Source organism: Anomaloglossus baeobatrachus (assembly GCF_048569485.1).
Source record: "Anomaloglossus baeobatrachus isolate aAnoBae1 chromosome 9 unlocalized genomic scaffold, aAnoBae1.hap1 SUPER_9_unloc_2, whole genome shotgun sequence".
Classification (NCBI taxonomy): Eukaryota; Metazoa; Chordata; class Amphibia; order Anura; family Aromobatidae; genus Anomaloglossus; species Anomaloglossus baeobatrachus.
The window spans coordinates 300,067-312,693 of NW_027441820.1; the positions used below are offsets into that span (position 1 = coordinate 300,067).

General features: G+C 49.7%; 4 non-coding genes and 2 pseudogenes across 4 annotated transcripts; all 6 read right to left on the reverse strand.

Annotated features, from left to right (window-relative positions):
• Positions 1-902: 902 nt before the first annotated feature.
• LOC142259595 (U2 spliceosomal RNA) lies at positions 903-1,098 on the reverse strand. Its single transcript, XR_012728055.1, has one exon. It is a non-coding gene; the product is annotated as a U2 spliceosomal RNA (small nuclear RNA).
• Positions 1,099-3,284: 2,186 nt separating this feature from the next.
• On the reverse strand, positions 3,285-3,479 carry LOC142259628 (U2 spliceosomal RNA). The gene has a single exon (XR_012728083.1). It is a non-coding gene; the product is annotated as a U2 spliceosomal RNA (small nuclear RNA).
• Positions 3,480-5,665: 2,186 nt separating this feature from the next.
• LOC142259621 (U2 spliceosomal RNA) lies at positions 5,666-5,861 on the reverse strand. The gene has a single exon (XR_012728077.1). It is a non-coding gene; the product is annotated as a U2 spliceosomal RNA (small nuclear RNA).
• Positions 5,862-6,599: 738 nt separating this feature from the next.
• Positions 6,600-6,741, reverse strand: LOC142259722 (U2 spliceosomal RNA; annotated as a pseudogene).
• A 1,388-nt stretch (positions 6,742-8,129) lies between these two features.
• On the reverse strand, positions 8,130-8,320 carry LOC142259747 (U2 spliceosomal RNA). Its single transcript, XR_012728129.1, has one exon. It is a non-coding gene; the product is annotated as a U2 spliceosomal RNA (small nuclear RNA).
• A 1,388-nt stretch (positions 8,321-9,708) lies between these two features.
• LOC142259553 (U2 spliceosomal RNA) lies at positions 9,709-9,912 on the reverse strand (annotated as a pseudogene).
• Between the last annotated feature and the right edge of the window lie 2,715 nt (positions 9,913-12,627).

Here is a 12,627-nt window from a genome sequence, read left to right on the forward strand (position 1 = left end):
CCCACCCTCCCACCCAAAGAACAACTTCTGCTGCGCAGCTTGTTTTCTAGGCAGCAGCGCTATTGTGATGTCAGCGGGGGCATTGTGACAAGCCGCCAGTGTTCCGTCTCTTCATGTTGTGCACAGTTCAAACGGAAAATACATCAACAGGCAGACTACAGAAAAGCTTACTATCAAAGGTTAGAGGGGGGCTTTCTCAGAGGGCTTTTTACAGTTTTTCTATTCCCAATTAGCCGTTTAAGTGTACTTATTGAAAGTAGTAATTCTTTCATAGGCCGCCCTTTCTTAGTATTTGACGTTCCTTATATTGCGGTATGAGGCTTTGCAGCAGGTTGCAAACATTCATCACCCATGACTGTCCCCAATTGAGCTCAGAAGCTCAATGTCTATCATGACCTCTCTTTTAGAATGTCCAAGAGCAAGCAAACTATTCCTCCAGGAGAGGGCGCCAACAGACTACTAAAGAGATCATCATTACTCAAAGAAAACCCCAAAAACCAATGCATGATAGGAATAAACAGGTAACTTTCTTTGGAGTGGAAGCGGAGAGATCGCACCAGATGCCAATTCTAGATCTTATCACACCTGTGGTCACTGCAGCAGCAGGTGAATCCACTTTGTCCAAAAGGGATCTATTCCATTCAATTGCAAATGATCTAGATAAGACAGAGAACTGCAGCACGGGACATAGCCGAGTTGGTCAGGTTGAGTGGTGATGAGTTTGCTATTTGGATGAATAAAGAAAGTCAAAAGTGTGAAAGATAAAAAACAAAAGGAGGAAGTGTGAAAAGTGAATGGGCCAAATTGAGGTGCATATGAAGACGTATGCTTTCTTCCAATTCATTAAATCGGGCTAATATGAATCAGGTGAATTGAGTTCTGCTTTTGGAAACTGGGTTAAGAAGGGGTGCACCGGTCCTGGAGGTACTGCAATACCAGGTCAATGCGTGGAGTGGACAGAGCAAGCTCTTTTTCCATCTCCCTGTTCTAAAAATCCATTTAATATATGGTCCCCAGATAGGGGACGTATCAGATATTAAACTGATAAGAACAGATTTTGATTTAATGAAGCTTTCCAAAGCACCACAAAAAATGCATGACCGAAGTCACACCAAAAACAGTGCAAAGGCTAGGATTCGTGTGGACCCCACCGTGAGGAGAGGGTCCCCAAAAATCAACCCCGTCCCTCCGAGCCAGAAGGCCACAGCAAGGGTCAGGGATCTTCGGTGCTCCCCCAAGCCGAAGCCTGGTTGAGCCTTGTCGTTGCTCCCAGCGTCCACCCAGGCATCTTACCCAAGTGGAGTAGAGAGCTACTAGTTGTTGGTTTCGCAGCCGAAACTGCCCGGACCGTCAACCGGTGTTGGTTTCTCAGCCCAAGGCTAACCGGACCTCCAACCGGGTGTTGGTTTCTCAGCCGAAGCTGACCCAGACCTCCAACCGGGTGTTGGTTTCTCAGCCGAAGCTGACCCGGACCTCCAACCGGGTGTTAGTTTCTCAGCCCAAAGCTGACCAGACCTCCGACCGGGATTATAAAAATTTCCCTTCCTAGCCAGAAGGCCGGGATAGGGTAATATGCTCAAAAAGTATGAAAAGGCAAGGTACGGTGTGCTACAGAGCCCAAGGCTTGCCGGGGTCCCAAGCCAGCAAGCTCAGACTCACTCCAGGGTCGTCAGTCCTGGGGCACGTTGTACCATAGCCCCCCACCCTTACTCAGTCTAATAGCCTTGATCCTGGTAGGGCCATGTTTTCCTCTAGATGAATATACTATCCACCCAGAGTACTAGCAAGCGCAACCTTCCAGTGTGCATTGTATCATTGTACTAAGGTGGCCTGGAGCTTAAACCACCTCTTCGAACAACACTACACATGATCTTAGCCAAAAGGCCGAGAAGCGATAACCAGAATTGGTTTGGGCCTCGAGTGGCACCCTGGCCTATGCCGGACACATCTTAGGGAGAGAGAGCGAGAGGGAGACAAACCCACGCCTACAGAAGACATTTTGTCACCCAAGCCAACCCTTGAAAAGGCTGCTTTGCAGAGCAAAAACAAGAAGAATGGTGCGTTTTGCAGCCGCCGCCCCCCACTGCAATGAATCTGAATAACTCCTCCTTTAGGGCGCAAGCAACTCCCCTCCCCCTTGCAGTCTTTCCAATTCACGATACAAAAAGACGGACAGGACAGGTTGCCTGACTTTCCGTCACTGCCACCCTTTGCCATCCTTACCCGTAGAAAGCCCTTTCATCATCCCCAAACCCTAATCTTTTCCCTTTCCTTCCCAGCCCCCAAACCCTGCCCTCTGTACCCTTCTCACCACCCGCATCCCTTCTCCTGTCATCCCCCTACCACCCGGGAAAAAAAGAGCTTGCCCCCTCCTTACACTAGCCCACCCTCCCACCCAAAGAACAACTTCTGCTGCGCAGCTTGTTTTCTAGGCAGCAGCGCTATTGTGATGTCAGCGGGGGCATTGTGACAAGCCGCCAGTGTTCCGTCTCTTCATGTTGTGCACAGTTCAAACGGAAAATACATCAACAGGCAGACTACAGAAAAGCTTACTATCAAAGGTTAGAGGGGGGCTTTCTCAGAGGGCTTTTTACAGTTTTTCTATTCCCAATTAGCCGTTTAAGTGTACTTATTGAAAGTAGTAATTCTTTCATAGGCCGCCCTTTCTTAGTATTTGACGTTCCTTATATTGCGGTATGAGGCTTTGCAGCAGGTTGCAAACATTCATCACCCATGACTGTCCCCAATTGAGCTCAGAAGCTCAATGTCTATCATGACCTCTCTTTTAGAATGTCCAAGAGCAAGCAAACTATTCCTCCAGGAGAGGGCGCCAACAGACTACTAAAGAGATCATCATTACTCAAAGAAAACCCCAAAAACCAATGCATGATAGGAATAAACAGGTAACTTTCTTTGGAGTGGAAGCGGAGAGATCGCACCAGATGCCAATTCTAGATCTTATCACACCTGTGGTCACTGCAGCAGCAGGTGAATCCACTTTGTCCAAAAGGGATCTATTCCATTCAATTGCAAATGATCTAGATAAGACAGAGAACTGCAGCACGGGACATAGCCGAGTTGGTCAGGTTGAGTGGTGATGAGTTTGCTATTTGGATGAATAAAGAAAGTCAAAAGTGTGAAAGATAAAAAACAAAAGGAGGAAGTGTGAAAAGTGAATGGGCCAAATTGAGGTGCATATGAAGACGTATGCTTTCTTCCAATTCATTAAATCGGGCTAATATGAATCAGGTGAATTGAGTTCTGCTTTTGGAAACTGGGTTAAGAAGGGGTGCACCGGTCCTGGAGGTACTGCAATACCAGGTCAATGCGTGGAGTGGACAGAGCAAGCTCTTTTTCCATCTCCCTGTTCTAAAAATCCATTTAATATATGGTCCCCAGATAGGGGACGTATCAGATATTAAACTGATAAGAACAGATTTGATTTAATGAAGCTTTCCAAAGCACCACAAAAAATGCATGACCGAAGTCACACCAAAAACAGTGCAAAGGCTAGGATTCGTGTGGACCCCACCGTGAGGAGAGGGTCCCCAAAAATCAACCCCGTCCCTCCAAGCCAGAAGGCCACAGCAAGGGTCAGGGATCTTCGGTGCTCCCCCAAGCCGAAGCCTGGTTGAGCCTTGTTGTTGCTCCCAGCGTCCACCCAGGCATCTTACCCAAGTGGAGTAGAGAGCTACTAGTTGTTGGTTTCGCAGCCGAAACTGCCCGGACCGTCAACCGGTGTTGGTTTCTCAGCCCAAGGCTAACCGGACCTCCAACCGGGTGTTGGTTTCTCAGCCGAAGCTGACCCAGACCTCCAACCGGGTGTTGGTTTCTCAGCCGAAGCTGACCCGGACCTCCAACCGGGTGTTAGTTTCTCAGCCCAAAGCTGACCAGACCTCCGACCGGGATTATAAAAATTTCCCTTCCTAGCCAGAAGGCCAGGATAGGGTAATATGCTCAAAAAGTATGAAAAGGCAAGGTACGGTGTGCTACAGAGCCCAAGACTTGCCGGGGTCCCAAGCCAGCAAGCTCAGACTCACTCCAGGGTCGTCAGTCCTGGGGCACGTTGTACCATAGCCCCCCACCCTTTCTCAGTCTAATAGCCTCGATCCTGGTAGGGCCATGTTTTCCTCTTGATGAATATACTATCCACCCAGAGTACTAGCAAGCGCAACCTTCCAGTGTGCATTGTATCATTGTACTAAGGTGGCCTGGAGCTTAAACCACCTCTTCGAACAACACTACACTTGATCTTAGCCAAAAGGCCGAGAAGCGATAACCAGAATTGGTTTGGGCCTCGAGTGGCACCCTGGCCTATGCCGGACACATCTTAGGGAGAGAGAGCGAGAGGGAGACAAACCCACGCCTACAGAAGACATTTTGTCACCCAAGCCAACCCTTGAAAAGGCTGCTTTGCAGAGCAAAAACAAGAAGAATGGTGCGTTTTGCAGCCGCCGCCCCCCACTGCAATGAATCTGAATAACTCCTCCTTTAGGGCGCAAGCAACTCCCCTCCCCCTTGCAGTCTTTCCAATTCACGATACAAAAAGACGGACAGGACAGGTTGCCTGACTTTCCGTCACTGCCACCCTTTGCCATCCTTACCCGTAGAAAGCCCTTTCATCATCCCCAAACCCTAATCTTTTCCCTTTCCTTCCCAGCCCCCAAACCCTGCCCTCTGTACCCTTCTCACCACCCGCATCCCTTCTCCTGTCATCCCCCTACCACCCGGGAAAAAAAGAGCTTGCCCCCTCCTTACACTAGCCCACCCTCCCACCCAAAGAACAACTTCTGCTGCGCAGCTTGTTTTCTAGGCAGCAGCGCTATTGTGATGTCAGCGGGGGCATTGTGACAAGCCGCCAGTGTTCCGTCTCTTCATGTTGTGCACAGTTCAAACGGAAAATACATCAACAGGCAGACTACAGAAAAGCTTACTATCAAAGGTTAGAGGGGGGCTTTCTCAGAGGGCTTTTTACAGTTTTTCTATTCCCAATTAGCCGTTTAAGTGTACTTATTGAAAGTAGTAATTCTTTCATAGGCCGCCCTTTCTTAGTATTTGACGTTCCTTATATTGCGGTATGAGGCTTTGCAGCAGGTTGCAAACATTCATCACCCATGACTGTCCCCAATTGAGCTCAGAAGCTCAATGTCTATCATGACCTCTCTTTTAGAATGTCCAAGAGCAAGCAAACTATTCCTCCAGGAGAGGGCGCCAACAGACTACTAAAGAGATCATCATTACTCAAAGAAAACCCCAAAAACCAATGCATGATAGGAATAAACAGGTAACTTTCTTTGGAGTGGAAGCGGAGAGATCGCACCAGATGCCAATTCTAGATCTTATCACACCTGTGGTCACTGCAGCAGCAGGTGAATCCACTTTGTCCAAAAGGGATCTATTCCATTCAATTGCAAATGATCTAGATAAGACAGAGAACTGCAGCACGGGACATAGCCGAGTTGGTCAGGTTGAGTGGTGATGAGTTTGCTATTTGGATGAATAAAGAAAGTCAAAAGTGTGAAAGATAAAAAACAAAAGGAGGAAGTGTGAAAAGTGAATGGGCCAAATTGAGGTGCATATGAAGACGTATGCTTTCTTCCAATTCATTAAATCGGGCTAATATGAATCAGGTGAATTGAGTTCTGCTTTTGGAAACTGGGTTAAGAAGGGGTGCACCGGTCCTGGAGGTACTGCAATACCAGGTCAATGCGTGGAGTGGACAGAGCAAGCTCTTTTTCCATCTCCCTGTTCTAAAAATCCATTTAATATATGGTCCCCAGATAGGGGACGTATCAGATATTAAACTGATAAGAACAGATTTTGATTTAATGAAGCTTTCCAAAGCACCGCAAAAAATGCATGACCGAAGTCACACCAAAAACAGTGCAAAGGCTAGGATTCGTGTGGACCCCTCCGTGAGGAGAGGGTCCCCAAAAATCAACCCCGTCCCTCCGAGCCAGAAGGCCACAGCAAGGGTCAGGGATCTTCGGTGCTCCCCCAAGCCGAAGCCTGGTTGAGCCTTGTCGTTGCTCCCAGCGTCCATCCAGGCATCTTACCCAAGTGGAGTAGAGAGCTACTAGTTGTTGGTTTCGCAGCCGAAACTGCCCGGACCGTCAACCGGTGTTGGTTTCTCAGCCCAAGGCTAACCGGACCTCCAACCGGGTGTTGGTTTCTCAGCCGAAGCTGACCCGGGCCTCCAACCGGGTGTTGGTTTCTCAGCCGAAGCTGACCCGGACCTCCAACGGGTGTTGGTTTCTCAGCCGAAGCTGACCCGGACCTCCAACCGGGTGTTGGTTTCTCAGCCAAAGCTGACCCGGACCTCCAACCGGGTGTTGGTTTCTCAGCCCAAAGCTGAACGGACCTCCGACCATGATTATAAAAATTTCCCTTCCTAGCCAGAAGGCCGGGATAGCGCAATATGCTCAGAAAGTATGAAAGGGCAAGGTACGGTGTGCTACAGAGCCCAAGGCTCGCCGGGGTCCCAAGCCAGCAAGCTCAGACTCACTCCAGGGTCGTCAATCCTGGGGCACATTGCACCATAGCCCCCACACTTACTCAGTCTAATAGCCTCGATCCTGGTAGGGCCATGGTTTCCTCTAGATGGATATACTATCCTCCCAAAGTACTAACAAGCGCAACCTTCCAGTGTGCATTGCATCATTGTACTAAGGTGGCCGGAGCCTTAAACCACCTTTTCGAACGATACTACACTTGATCTTAGCCAAAAGGCCGAGAAGCGATAACCAGAATTGGTTTGGGCCTCGAGTGGCACCCTGGCCTATGCCGGACACATCTTAGGGAGAGAGAGCGAGAGGGAGACAAACCCACGCCTACAGAAGACATTTTGTCACCCAAGCCAACCCTTGAAAAGGCTGCTTTGCAGAGCAAAAACAAGAAGAATGGTGCGTTTTGCAGCCGCCGCCCCCCACTGCAATGAATCTGAATAACTCCTCCTTTAGGGCGCAAGCAACTCCCCTCCCCCTTGCAGTCTTTCCAATTCACGATACAAAAAGACGGACAGGACAGGTTGCCTGACTTTCCGTCACTGCCACCCTTTGCCATCCTTACCCGTAGAAAGCCCTTTCATCATCCCCAAACCCTAATCTTTTCCCTTTCCTTCCCAGCCCCCAAACCCTGCCCTCTGTACCCTTCTCACCACCCGCATCCCTTCTCCTGTCATCCCCCTACCACCCGGGAAAAAAAGAGCTTGCCCCCTCCTTACACTAGCCCACCCTCCCACCCAAAGAACAACTTCTGCTGCGCAGCTTGTTTTCTAGGCAGCAGCGCTATTGTGATGTCAGCGGGGGCATTGTGACAAGCCGCCAGTGTTCCGTCTCTTCATGTTGTGCACAGTTCAAACGGAAAATACATCAACAGGCAGACTACAGAAAAGCTTACTATCAAAGGTTAGAGGGGGGCTTTCTCAGAGGGCTTTTTACAGTTTTTCTATTCCCAATTAGCCGTTTAAGTGTACTTATTGAAAGTAGTAATTCTTTCATAGGCCGCCCTTTCTTAGTATTTGACGTTCCTTATATTGCGGTATGAGGCTTTGCAGCAGGTTGCAAACATTCATCACCCATGACTGTCCCCAATTGAGCTCAGAAGCTCAATGTCTATCATGACCTCTCTTTTAGAATGTCCAAGAGCAAGCAAACTATTCCTCCAGGAGAGGGCGCCAACAGACTACTAAAGAGATCATCATTACTCAAAGAAAACCCCAAAAACCAATGCATGATAGGAATAAACAGGTAACTTTCTTTGGAGTGGAAGCGGAGAGATCGCACCAGATGCCAATTCTAGATCTTATCACACCTGTGGTCACTGCAGCAGCAGGTGAATCCACTTTGTCCAAAAGGGATCTATTCCATTCAATTGCAAATGATCTAGATAAGACAGAGAACTGCAGCACGGGACATAGCCGAGTTGGTCAGGTTGAGTGGTGATGAGTTTGCTATTTGGATGAATAAAGAAAGTCAAAAGTGTGAAAGATAAAGAACAAAAGGAGGAAGTGTGAAAAGTGAATGGGCCAAATTGAGGTGCATATGAAGACGTATGCTTTCTTCCAATTCATTAAATCGGGCTAATATGAATCAGGTGAATTGAGTTCTGCTTTTGGAAACTGGGTTAAGAAGGGGTGCACCGGTCCTGGAGGTACTGCAATACCAGGTCAATGCGTGGAGTGGACAGAGCAAGCTCTTTTTCCATCTCCCTGTTCTAAAAATCCATTTAATATATGGTCCCCAGATAGGGGACGTATCAGATATTAAACTGATAAGAACAGATACTACACTTGATCTTAGCCAAAAGGCCGAGAAGCGATAACCAGAATTGGTTTGGGCCTCGAGTGGCACCCTGGCCTATGCCGGACACATCTTAGGGAGAGAGAGCGAGAGGGAGACAAACCCACGCCTACAGAAGACATTTTGTCACCCAAGCCAACCCTTGAAAAGGCTGCTTTGCAGAGCAAAAACAAGAAGAATGGTGCGTTTTGCAGCCGCCGCCCCCCACTGCAATGAATCTGAATAACTCCTCCTTTAGGGCGCAAGCAACTCCCCTCCCCCTTGCAGTCTTTCCAATTCACGATACAAAAAGACGGACAGGACAGGTTGCCTGACTTTCCGTCACTGCCACCCTTTGCCATCCTTACCCGTAGAAAGCCCTTTCATCATCCCCAAACCCTAATCTTTTCCCTTTCCTTCCCAGCCCCCAAACCCTGCCCTCTGTACCCTTCTCACCACCCGCATCCCTTCTCCTGTCATCCCCCTACCACCCGGGAAAAAAAGAGCTTGCCCCCTCCTTACACTAGCCCACCCTCCCACCCAAAGAACAACTTCTGCTGCGCAGCTTGTTTTCTAGGCAGCAGCGCTATTGTGATGTCAGCGGGGGCATTGTGACAAGCCGCCAGTGTTCCGTCTCTTCATGTTGTGCACAGTTCAAACGGAAAATACATCAACAGGCAGACTACAGAAAAGCTTACTATCAAAGGTTAGAGGGGGGCTTTCTCAGAGGGCTTTTTACAGTTTTTCTATTCCCAATTAGCCGTTTAAGTGTACTTATTGAAAGTAGTAATTCTTTCATAGGCCGCCCTTTCTTAGTATTTGACGTTCCTTATATTGCGGTATGAGGCTTTGCAGCAGGTTGCAAACATTCATCACCCATGACTGTCCCCAATTGAGCTCAGAAGCTCAATGTCTATCATGACCTCTCTTTTAGAATGTCCAAGAGCAAGCAAACTATTCCTCCAGGAGAGGGCGCCAACAGACTACTAAAGAGATCATCATTACTCAAAGAAAACCCCAAAAACCAATGCATGATAGGAATAAACAGGTAACTTTCTTTGGAGTGGAAGCGGAGAGATCGCACCAGATGCCAATTCTAGATCTTATCACACCTGTGGTCACTGCAGCAGCAGGTGAATCCACTTTGTCCAAAAGGGATCTATTCCATTCAATTGCAAATGATCTAGATAAGACAGAGAACTGCAGCACGGGACATAGCCGAGTTGGTCAGGTTGAGTGGTGATGAGTTTGCTATTTGGATGAATAAAGAAAGTCAAAAGTGTGAAAGATAAAAAACAAAAGGAGGAAGTGTGAAAAGTGAATGGGCCAAATTGAGGTGCATATGAAGACGTATGCTTTCTTCCAATTCATTAAATCGGGCTAATATGAATCAGGTGAATTGAGTTCTGCTTTTGGAAACTGGGTTAAGAAGGGGTGCACCGGTCCTGGAGGTACTGCAATACCAGGTCAATGCGTGGAGTGGACAGAGCAAGCTCTTTTTCCATCTCCCTGTTCTAAAAATCCATTTAATATATGGTCCCCAGATAGGGGACGTATCAGATATTAAACTGATAAGAACAGATTTTTGATTTAACAGCATCTTTATTATCATGCACTACTCACAAAAAGGTAACAAACCGTGTACAGTGCCGCAGCCCCGTACACACAGAAATATACAATCCTTCTTACATAGCCATAGAGTACGACGCACTAAACTATACATCACGCTCCTATGCTTATCCATAACACTCAAGCTGAAAGAAAAAGTTAGACAATAAATAACGACGAACCGGCGATTGGGGGATGGGGGTAGGGGAAAAGGGGGATAGGGTGGGGAAATCACAGGCCCGAAGCTTTATTGAAAGACGCACATAACGGGAAAAGGAGGGAGGGGGCATGGAAGAGGTCTAAACCTCCTCCTCGGCGCTGTCGTCCGGACTGTCCATGATGGAATAGTCTCTGAGCAGGCTGTGGATCAGCCTGCGGCAATCCTGGATAGACATCCTCTCCCTCTTCAAGATGAGCCGGTTCCTGGCGACCCAAATAGCGTCCTTAAAGCAGTTCATAAGGCGCCAAGCCTCCTGGATGGCTCCAACGGTGTGAGTCCCAGGGAAGAGTCCATAAAGTACGGAATGGTACGATAGGCTCCCTCTGGGGACGGAGTTCCTCAGGTCATCCTCCAGGGCAACCAACAGGCGCTGTGCGAAACGGCAGTCCCAAAAGGCGTGCAGCGATGTTTCCTCCACGAAGGGGCACCTTGGGCAGTACCGGGTTTTGCACAGGTTCCGGGCGTGCATGAATGACCGGACGGGCAGTCCGCCCTGTATCGCCATCCATGACAAGTCCTTGTGCCCGTTGGTCAATCCAGCCGATGACACGTTTGTCCAAACAGTCTCCAGTGTGTCGTGATGAAGTCCTGGAATGTTCTCCATTTCGTCCTTGGCTCTGATGAGTTTGTGGATAGTCTTTGGCTTCCACAAATCAGGCTTGAGTCCCTCCAGTTGGTGTTCCCTCACAAACCGAACCACGTCTCCGTAGAACCATGGCGCCGTCCAGTTGTAGGGGAAGGAGCTGTCCCACTTGTCCCAGCCTAACCGTCTCCAAAGGGGGAGCAGGAAGAAGCGAGACATGGACTCACCCGCGGAACCTCTCTTGACTCGCAGAGTTCGGCGAACGCAGTCACATACGAAGGAGGATCGCAGGAGGGTGGGGATATCGGGTACGCCCTTCCCACCCTTGCGAGGATCCTTGTACATGATGCTCCGCTTTACTCTGTCCATCTTGGATCCCCAGACAAAACGAAACACCGTCCTGGTAATGGCCCTGCACACGGTGGCAAGGGGGGGCCAGGCCTGGGCCGTGTACTGCAGCACGGGCAGTACCTCGTTACGCAGGACCAGTGCTTTGCCCTCACAGGTGAGGCGTCTGAGGCTCCACAGACCGATCCGTTGGGTGATCTTGGTCAAGCGTTCCTCCCAGGACTTGAGGGCTGCTCCTTCCTTCCCGAACCAGACTCCAAGAACCTTGATGAAATCCGGCTGGATGCTGAAAGGGAAGGGGGCGGAAGAGGCCGGCTGCCAGTCCCCGAAGAGCATGGCTTCCGACTTCCCGCAGTTGACTTTGGCTCCCGAAGCCCGTCCGAAGGTCTCACAGGTCTGGACGAGGGTGTCGACTGAGCGCCGGTCCGCGCAGAAGACGGTCACGTCGTCCATGTAGAGCGAGCACTTGACCTCGAAGCGTTCTGGTCCTGGTGCGGTGATCCCTCTGATCTCTCCATTCCGCCGGATAGCCTCTGCAAAGAGTTCTATAACACAAACAAAAAGAAGAGGTGACAGAGGACAGCCTTGTCTGACCCCTGAGAGGACCGGGAAGGGGTCAGTCTTCCAGCCGTTTACCAACACCGAGCTGTGAATATCAAAATACATTAGTTGGACATACAAGCAAAACATGTTACCCAAACCTAACCTGTGCAGAGCTTTGCCCAGGAACTCATGGGAAACACGGTCGAAGGCCTTTTCCTGATCCAACGAGATCAGGGCTGCGTGCACCCGGCGGGCTTTGATGTACTCGACCGTGTCCCGCATGAGAGCCAGGCTGTCTGCGATGCGACGTCCGGGGATGCCGCAGGTCTGATCCGGGTGGATGATCCGTCCGATAACAGTCTTCAATCTCGTTGCCATCGTCTTGGCCAGGATCTTGTAGTCGACGTTCAGAAGGGTGATGGGACGCCAATTCTTCAGGTCGCACCTCTCTCCTTTACGCTTGTACAGGATCGTGACCATTCCTTCCCTCAGAGATGGAGGCATTCTGCCCTCCACCACCATCTCCTCATACAGCCCTAACAGGTCCGGACAGATTAGGTCTCCCAGCGCTACATAGAGCTCTGCTGGGAGGCCGTCACTGCCCGGTGTCCTGCCAGAACTAAAGGATTTGGCGGCCGAGAGCAGCTCGTCCACCGTCAGAGGAACATCTATGGCCGCCGCGTCTGCAGGGTCAAGATGGTTAGTGATACCTGACAGGAACTTATCGGCGGCCTCGGGGTCAGTAGTCTTGCGGGCGTAGAGTTCGCTGTAGAAGTCGCTGACGACCTTCATCACGTTCTCTTTCCCGCGTCGCATGCTGCCACTCTCGTCTCGTAGTTCATTCATGGGCGTGTGACCGGCGTGGAGTTTCCTGAAAAAGAACGAGTTACATTTCTCACCCTTCTCCAGGTTCTCCACTTTGGAACGGAAGACAATTCGCTCGGACTCCTCCTCGAAGTGCCTTTTCAGGCTCCTCTTAGTCTCCTCCAGCTCCTCTCTCACGTCCCAGCCGCATCGAAGAAGGTCCTGCAGGGAACGCAGCTCAC